Source organism: Lissotriton helveticus (assembly GCF_964261635.1).
Source record: "Lissotriton helveticus chromosome 1_1 unlocalized genomic scaffold, aLisHel1.1 SUPER_1_unloc_52, whole genome shotgun sequence".
NCBI classification, from domain to species: Eukaryota; Metazoa; Chordata; class Amphibia; order Caudata; family Salamandridae; genus Lissotriton; species Lissotriton helveticus.
In genome coordinates this window covers 1,631,866-1,640,122 of record NW_027611695.1, presented here as the reverse complement: position 1 = coordinate 1,640,122, position 8,257 = coordinate 1,631,866, and the positions used below count along the sequence as shown (strand labels likewise).

Genomic DNA, 8,257 nt, shown 5'->3' with positions numbered 1-8,257 from the left:
TGAGCAGAACCCCCCCCTCCTTCCGAGACGCCAGTGACACTGCGAGCTACGGGAGGAGGAAGGGGGAGGCTCCTGTGTGCCCTGTTCCAGGCTCTATCTTCTGCCTTCTCCTGCCCAATCCAGGCATTTTGGAGAGGCAGAGGCTGTGTATTAGGACATTGTAATTTTGAGAGCAGCGGGCCTATATCAGGTTGTATAGGCTGCTGCTGCTCCGTTGTCTTCAATGGAGGTCTCAACATTTCAATGTTCCAAGCTTTGTCTCGTGAAGGATTTATTTATGCTGACCCTCCGCATCATCCCTTCAGATAAGTTATTGATAAAAAGCACCAACACATTGATGCTTTGTTGCTTCCATTGCTCAGCATTCAAACTCTGCATCAGCTTTAACGTGTATTGCTGTTGCCCAGAGAGCACGGTTTGTATAAATCTAAGAGTCTGGTTGACTGATTTATTAACCGGGCGGAATTATGTCCAAGGACTTTAACACACCTTTGCAAACCAGGTTCTTTTGATTTGCAAGTTTCATGGTTTGTAAATGGAAAGATGGGGGTTATGAAGAAGTGGACTGGGTTGCTAGGGTTTGTTCTCTGAGACTGTGGGTGCACTCTATATTCACAGAGACCTTTTCCAGAAAGGGTTCATGGTTCATGGTGAACCAAAAAAGTATTTATTCATACCCATATTTGCTTCACAATGGCCTCGAGAGAACAAGAGATTCTTTTGTTTTGTAAGTTCAGGACGGTTATTTGCAAAATGTGATGAAGTGTGATAGTCGTCTGACGCAAAACTATTTCTTTACTTCCTTTCAAGGTATTCTGGGATGACCAGGCAGTGCAGCGTGGCTGCCACCCTTGGAGGAACAAAATATAATATAACTGTCAGGTAAGGATTTCTATAACTCTTAAGTTTCCTTTTCCCCTGTTTCTTCTTTCTCTATTTCCTTTCTTGATCTCTATTTTGTTTTTGTCTCTTCAGCTTCAACATTTGACTCCCTCTGTGCACTATTCTTGTTGTTATCAAACTTCTGATAATAATATGATGGAGCCACATTCCTCCTGGAAATGTTGGGGGTGTAGTGCAGGTCCAGCTCCTTCTTAGGTCAGTTTTGCCCAGCAGTTCCTTAACTATTGGCACATTTGTCTTCTCCTCTACACCAGGTGATACTCTCCCCCCTCTGACTGTTCTTTCGGCGTCTATTCTCTCTTGATCTGACTTCCATCTCTTTACTTCCTCCTAAACTATCCTTTTCTGTCTTATCTACTACAACCAAAAGACACAGTATATGTGTGTGGACACACATGCACACAAGGATTGCTTTAGGGTGGTGCAACCGGTGGAGCCGTACCTGGTGCTGACCTTGGAGGCACTGTGCTTATATGTAACTTATGGGTTCACAAGCATCTGCTGCACAGTTTCCTGTGCTGGACCCTGAGGTCAAAGTGGAAGATAGCATTTTTTCCCCTTTGCTCTATTTTGTGTTTTTCTTTTCCTGACCCTTTTTGTTTCCTTTACTGTTGTGCTGTTTTTTTCACTTTTTCAGGTGTTGCTGTGCCTGGTTCCTGTCGCAGGAGCATGATGAGTTCTGAGCCACCAAGTAAGTCCTTATCATCCGCACAATTTGAAATAGTGAATTCCACAGCGTCAGTCTACGGTGACATTTAAAGCAGTGATTACAACTAGGCGAATTCCTTTTTTCAATAAAATGTCCCTTCCTAGATCCCTTGAAAAAATAATAGATGAATAGTTTAAGTGAGTAGGGGAGTGAATAACATCTAATAATTCATTAAAAGAATTACAAATATGTCACTATCATGCCAGCCTGTTTCACAGAGAGTGTAAATTGATAGTGTTGGCTGCTTCTAAGAATCTATGTTGCAATATATGTGCAACTTGTATTTCTTTCTTAATTATTAAATATGTTTTCTCTCACATCCATGAGCTCCAGTAATCCGAAGCTCCCAATCTACAGTGCCCCGAGCTGTTTCACCACTATCAGAAATGCTATTCAACTGATTTCCTATCTTGTTTTTGTCAATACTTTCTTTGTGCAAAGTATACGGTCATAAATATTTTTTCTTTGTGTTCATTTACAATATCTGACTCCATTTCTACAGGTAACTGAAGCATGAACAGAAAAAAGAAGGTTTAAATTTAGTGAAACACAACAAAAAGGATTATTTCAATGAAAGTTAAAACATCCTCAAGCTCTAGAGAAGAAACACTGTGCCAGGAATGGTGAAGATGTTGGAGCGGAAGAAACTGGTGAATGTGAAAGTTGTAAAATCCCTAAAGTAAAAGGATCGTAAATGTTTACCAAGTGTCAGTAACTCAGATTGAGGAGAACATTGATCACAATTGATACCCACGCAGTGCGCTTCGGAAAAGTCAGTGTTGTAAATTCTGTTTGATGGTTTATGAGAAATGCTTTGGAGACCCAAACCCTCCCCAACAGATCAGCATCCGTAGACGTGTTGTGATGGAACAGAACAGAGAAAAAGACTAATATCCATGGTTTACAAGCACAAGCTTTTGTCTCTGTCTCCTGGAGACAAGAGGAAGGAAAATATTATTTAAAAGAAAGTCATTGTAAATACGCTTTCTCAGATGTCGTTACAGCAAAGATGCTGGATTATCATTTTCAATATAGGAAGATTTTCCCCCACCAGCTCTGTCTCTTGGGTTGATCTGAGTGGTTTCAAAGTGTCCTGCAACTTCCAAAGTGGATCATGTACCTGTCTTAGCCACTGAGCAAAAAAGCATATACTGACAGAAAGTATATAAAAGGGGCCAGTGATGCGCTATTGATAATTCATAAACCACCCTGGCATGCCCTAATCATCTGTCATTACTTGTATGAGCAAACATACCTAACAGGCAAACAATAAAGCCCAAAGACCTTATCAGTGCTTTTAAAACTCCTAAATCAAATGTGATAAACTAGAATCACTAAATGAGACGAATTAAACTTGAGAGAATTCACCCGGGCATAACTTGGAGAAAATGAATCCATGAGAGGCCTCTTAATAAACACAAGGGGCTCCTCAGTGAAAGTTTATAAGACAAGTGAGATCGGTGCCTTTAGAGGCAGGAAAATGATCTCCAGGTAAAAACTATAATTAGTTAAATACAAATGTGAAGAAGAGCATCTGCAGTGTAGTTTAGAAGTTAATGCTTAGTTGTAACACAAACAAGAACAGACTCTGGAATCAGATTCAGTCTTAAGATGACATGTATTCAGGAACAGACCGAATTTGGAGAAACAAACAACTCGAATAAGAGCAATGAATGTGAGAACAGCTTTAGTCATCAATCCCACCTCACTAAACATGAGAAAACTAGCACTGGACGAAAACCCTATCAGTGCTCTGAATGCCAGAAAAGCTTCAGTCAGAAATCCAGTGTCGATAGACACACAAGAACCCACACTGGACAAAAATCCTATCAGTGCTCTGAATGCCAGAAAAACTTCAGTTGGAAAATAACTCTCACTCACCATGAGAGCATTCACACTGGGCATAAACTGTATCAGTGCTCTGAATGCTGGAAAGGATTCAGTCAGAGATCCAGTTTAATAGAACACGAGAGAACCCATACTGGGCAAAAACCTTATCAGTGCTCTGAATGCTGGAGAAGCTTCAGTCAGAAATCCAACCTTACTGTACATGAAAGAACCCACACTGGGCAGAAACCGTATCAGTGCTCTGAATGCCGGAAAGGATTCAGTCAGAGATCCAGTTTAATTGAACACGAGAGAACCCATACTGGGCAAAAACCTTATCAGTGCTCTGAATGCTGGAAAGAATTCAGTCAGAGATCCAGTTTAATTGAACACAAGAGAACTCACACTGGCCAAAAACCTTATCAGTGCTCTGAATGCCAGAAACGATTCAGACTGAAAAAGACTCTCACTCACCATGAGAGAACTCACACTGGACTAAAACCTTATCAGTGCTCTGAATGCTTGAAAAGCTTCAGTCAGAAATCCAACCTTACTGTGCATGAACAAACCCACACTGGGCAGAAACCGTATCAGTGCTCTGAATGCCACAAAGGTTTCCATTACAAATCTGGTTTAACTCAACATGAGAGAATCCATACTGGGCTCAAACCCTATCAGTGCTCTGAATGCCAGAAAAGCTTCAGTCGCAAAATAACTCTCACTGGACATGAGAGAACTCACACTGGGCAAAAACCTTATCAGTGCTCTGAATGCCAGAAAAGCTTCAGACTGAAACAAACTCTCACTCGCCATGAGAGAACTCACACTGGATAAAAACCTTATCAGTGCTCTGAATGCTGTAAAAGCTTCAGTCAGAAATCCAGCCTTACTGTACATGAAAGGACCCACACTGGGCTCAAACCGTATCAGTGCTCTCAATGCCACAAAATCTTCAGATTGAAAAAGACTCTCACTAGACATAAGAGAACTCACACTGGTGAAAGACCTTATTAGCTCTCTGAATGCTGGAAAAGTTCAGTTGGAAATCTGGTCTCACTCAACCTGCAAGAACTTACCTGGAAGAAACATCGTCATTGTTCTAAATGCCAGGGAAGGGTCTGCTGGAGATTCAGTTTGATTCAACATGAGAGAACCCACAACATGAAAGAAAATGATCCGTGCTCTCAATGTGACAAAAACTTCAGTTGTAAATATAACCTTTCTACATAAGAGAGACAATGTGGGAGAATAAAAGGTGCTCACTGTCAACCCTGAGGAGGAGCTTTCAGCCTCGCAAACATTTACATGAAGCAGACACAAAGACACCGCTCCATTGATTGTCCAACAAACCGTCTACTGAGAAAAGTACACAGCGAGGGATGGAAATGCTTGAGTTAACCTCATTCCTTTGTAACTAATTGTGACCTCATTCCATTCAGCGTGTTTTGCTCCCTGAGTGTTTATAAGCAATGACTGACCCACAAAGTCCATTTGATCCTGAACTTTGAGGCCACGCCCTTAGGATCTAGAATCCAAGTAACTTCAAACTGTTTCCAGCCTTAATGAGCCTCACCACATTCAGTGTATTTTGCTCTCTGAGTGTTTATAAGCAGAGCTCTGACCCACAAAGTTCATTGGATCCTGAACTTTGAGGCCACGCCCCCAAGGGTCAGGAATGCATGTAACCTCAAACTGTTTCCAGCCTTAGTGAGCCTCACCAGGAGGCTGCAGCAGGAGTCCCTTTGTCGTAGGTCTCTATGGGACCAACATCTGTTCTGTGCCACGTAGGGCTGATCATTGAGAAAAACTAAAGGAGATGGATGGACTGGTAGTTAATCTCTGCAATATCCCGCACATCATTCTCCAGTCTCTGTGCCACTAAAGACAAGGCCAACCATATGCAAACCATTCTTGACCCCACCCTAAATAGTTCTAATGACTTCTGTTCCAATGGGACACGGCCTCATATTACAAAGATCCACTTTAGCTGCTTCTTTCCGTGTTCTTTTTGCTACAAATGGAACCTGCTTCTCATCTGCTGAGGAGAGTTTCACAAGCTTTACAATCACATCAGATACACCCAAGAGAGTCTCACAGATAATCAGGCCTATTCATAAACTACTATAGGACGACTACAATACAAGAAAATGCGATTCACAAACTACGTGCAGTCGTTCTGCCTCTCCTATCTTTTTCTTTGTGGAGTTGTCTGCCTTGACTGCAGAGTTTCCGCACAAGTTAGTATAGTTTTAGTACTAAATGTGGGAGTGATAGAGGGAAGTGGCTGTAAGATGTGAAATACTTATGAATAAAGAGGAGGGGTAAGGCAGGAGTAAAGAGGAGTATAGGGAGGGGTTTAGGGAAGGACAGGCATTCTCCAAGGAGTATGCCCATTTCTCTTTACGAACCACATTATAAAGTCACTAAGCCATAATGTACCTAAAAGATTCCTAAATGTACTCCTGCTCAGAGCCGGAGTATGTCCAACATCACCCATGGCCATCCACTGGAACTGCAACCAGTTAAAAATGAAAAAATATAAAATTCAATGGCAAAACATATCTCAAAAGAAAAGTTTTGATTATTTTAATGAAAATTTGTTTTTAAATTTAAACACTGATATAACATTCATTTTAGTAAGGTATAATTAAATTTGTTATAATTATTTCTCTACCTCACAATGAATAAACATGAATACATAATAAAATGTTACTTAACTTTTAATTTAGGCTTTAGAAAAAATAAAAATTTGTATATATATTCAACTTGTGTGAAATGTAGGGAACATTATACAAGTTTATCAAACTTGAAAAAAATAAATTATTTGTATGTCAAATATGAATTTAAATTTACTTTATAACAAATAAAAATGATGCAACACTATTAACTTGAAATTTAATTCATTTTAAACATGTTTTTTCAAAGGTTTGTAAGAAAAATCCCACATAAAGTAAAATCATTCTTTTTTTTAATGTACTCATAATTACTAAATTTCCTTTTGCAACTCTGTTCAGAAGCGGAACTGCCTTACAAAAAGTTATGGATAGAATTAATTGAAATTATTTATTTAATAGTTTTAAAAAAATTATTAATTAAAAGGTTAACATATTTTATCATGCGATAATTATTTTTAAAATATAGGTAATTTTGTAACATTCTTTTGAATGTATATGCAGTTTTAGAAGGCATTACCAGTGGTCGGTTATGCTGCACTTTTTAGTGCTCCATTTATGCTTCAGTAAGTTACATTTGTACATTTTGCTCCACATCTATTTAAGGGTGTGCAGATGTGCAAGTACACAGTTTTGAGTAACGTTATCGTAATAGTGAATAGATAAAGTAGCAAAGTTACTCTACGAGCATCCTTGCATGTACAGATTACTCACAGATGTAAGGTACCTTTGTGAATAGCCTTCGAGATATCCAACCCGGCCTGGGTGTGTCATTTTTGTGGTAACTCTAAAGTGGACGCGGGCACTTGGGCTGTTATTAGAGCGAATGGGATGATCCTGCACGAACACCAGAGCACTTGTCCGATGTGTCTGTTTAGCTGGGGAGCGGCAACAAATATATTGAAGTAATTTTCCTGGACTTGCTACATCATTCTGCCTCCTGAGGGCCTCGTGTAGCAGTGATTTATCATTACCGTAGTAGGATCAAGTCATTTCTGCGTGTTGTTAGCCATGTTATCATGATTTGCTTTTGTTTGTACATTCTCCTCTTCCGTTTACCTGATTTTGTTGGTTTTACCTCAACATTAGCACAGAAATGTACTTTGCTGTTAATTGGTTCTGAGGTCTTATCCTTTGTGTACATTTTTATACGATGAACAGTTTTTACCCTCGCTGTACGATTTTGAGTTTGAGTTTAAAATATTTCTAAAGCGCGCGTACACCAGGCGGTTTCATGGCGCTATAAAGTACTGAGCCCAGAGGGGCAGGAAGTACGGGAAATAGAGAGAAGCAGTTTGTGGAGAGAAGGCTTGTGAAAAGAGAAACGTTTTTAGCGACTTACGAGAGCCCTAACCCTGAGATTCTTGCACCTTGATCTGCCTTTATTGGTATTCTACCTTTCCACTTGGATACGTGAGATATAGGTTTGAAACGCTGAACAACCTTTGAACCTGCTGTGATACACCTTGACGGCTACAAGTTTCATGTTTGAACCTCCGGCGTGAGCTCCAGTACGCTGCTTGTCTCACACCACGTTCCATGCTTTGGCTCATATGATCAACCTTGAACCATCTCCACAACTTGGAAGCTCCGAAGACTTCGCAGCTGTTGTAACTGCCTGAAGTTTCATAGATTTTGATGGCTGTAGATGCAGGTTCAAGGTGATGACCCAACTCTACTCTGTGGGAATTTTGGCACTTCAAGCCTCTTCTGTGCAGCTCGTCACCTCTGAGACTGATTCAGCCAAAAACCTCACATCAAATTCAAGTGTTGATCATCACCAGAGACTAAACATACCTTTGTCCCCTCGAGCATAGCTACCGAAGTCAGCTACAATTTTGTAGGTGACTTTCTGATTGATTCAGTGGATCTGCTTTTTTTTATTCATTTACCTTTTTGTTTTTGCTAATTAATAATTATTAAATCACAGCCCTCCTTTAGAGTTTGCTTCTGAATAATTATTAAATATTGTTTTTGATCTAAACTTGGTTTGAATCTTAAAGTTCCTTGTCTATTTTTAATAAACTGCATTGAAATTTGTGACTTCCACTGTTTTGTTTAACCTTCAAGTGCGCCTTAGGCCATACTGCTCAAGCCACGTTACCAAAAAGGAGCTAAGAACACTTTAGTAGAAGACACATTTAGC

General features: G+C 40.0%; 1 long non-coding RNA gene across 1 annotated transcript; it reads left to right on the top strand.

Annotated features, from left to right (window-relative positions):
• Positions 1-808: 808 nt before the first annotated feature.
• On the top strand, positions 809-2,216 carry LOC144806185 (uncharacterized). The gene is made up of 3 exons (XR_013605715.1): positions 809-882; positions 1,541-1,594; positions 2,115-2,216. It is a non-coding gene; the product is annotated as an uncharacterized LOC144806185 (long non-coding RNA).
• The last annotated feature ends 6,041 nt before the right edge of the window (positions 2,217-8,257 follow it).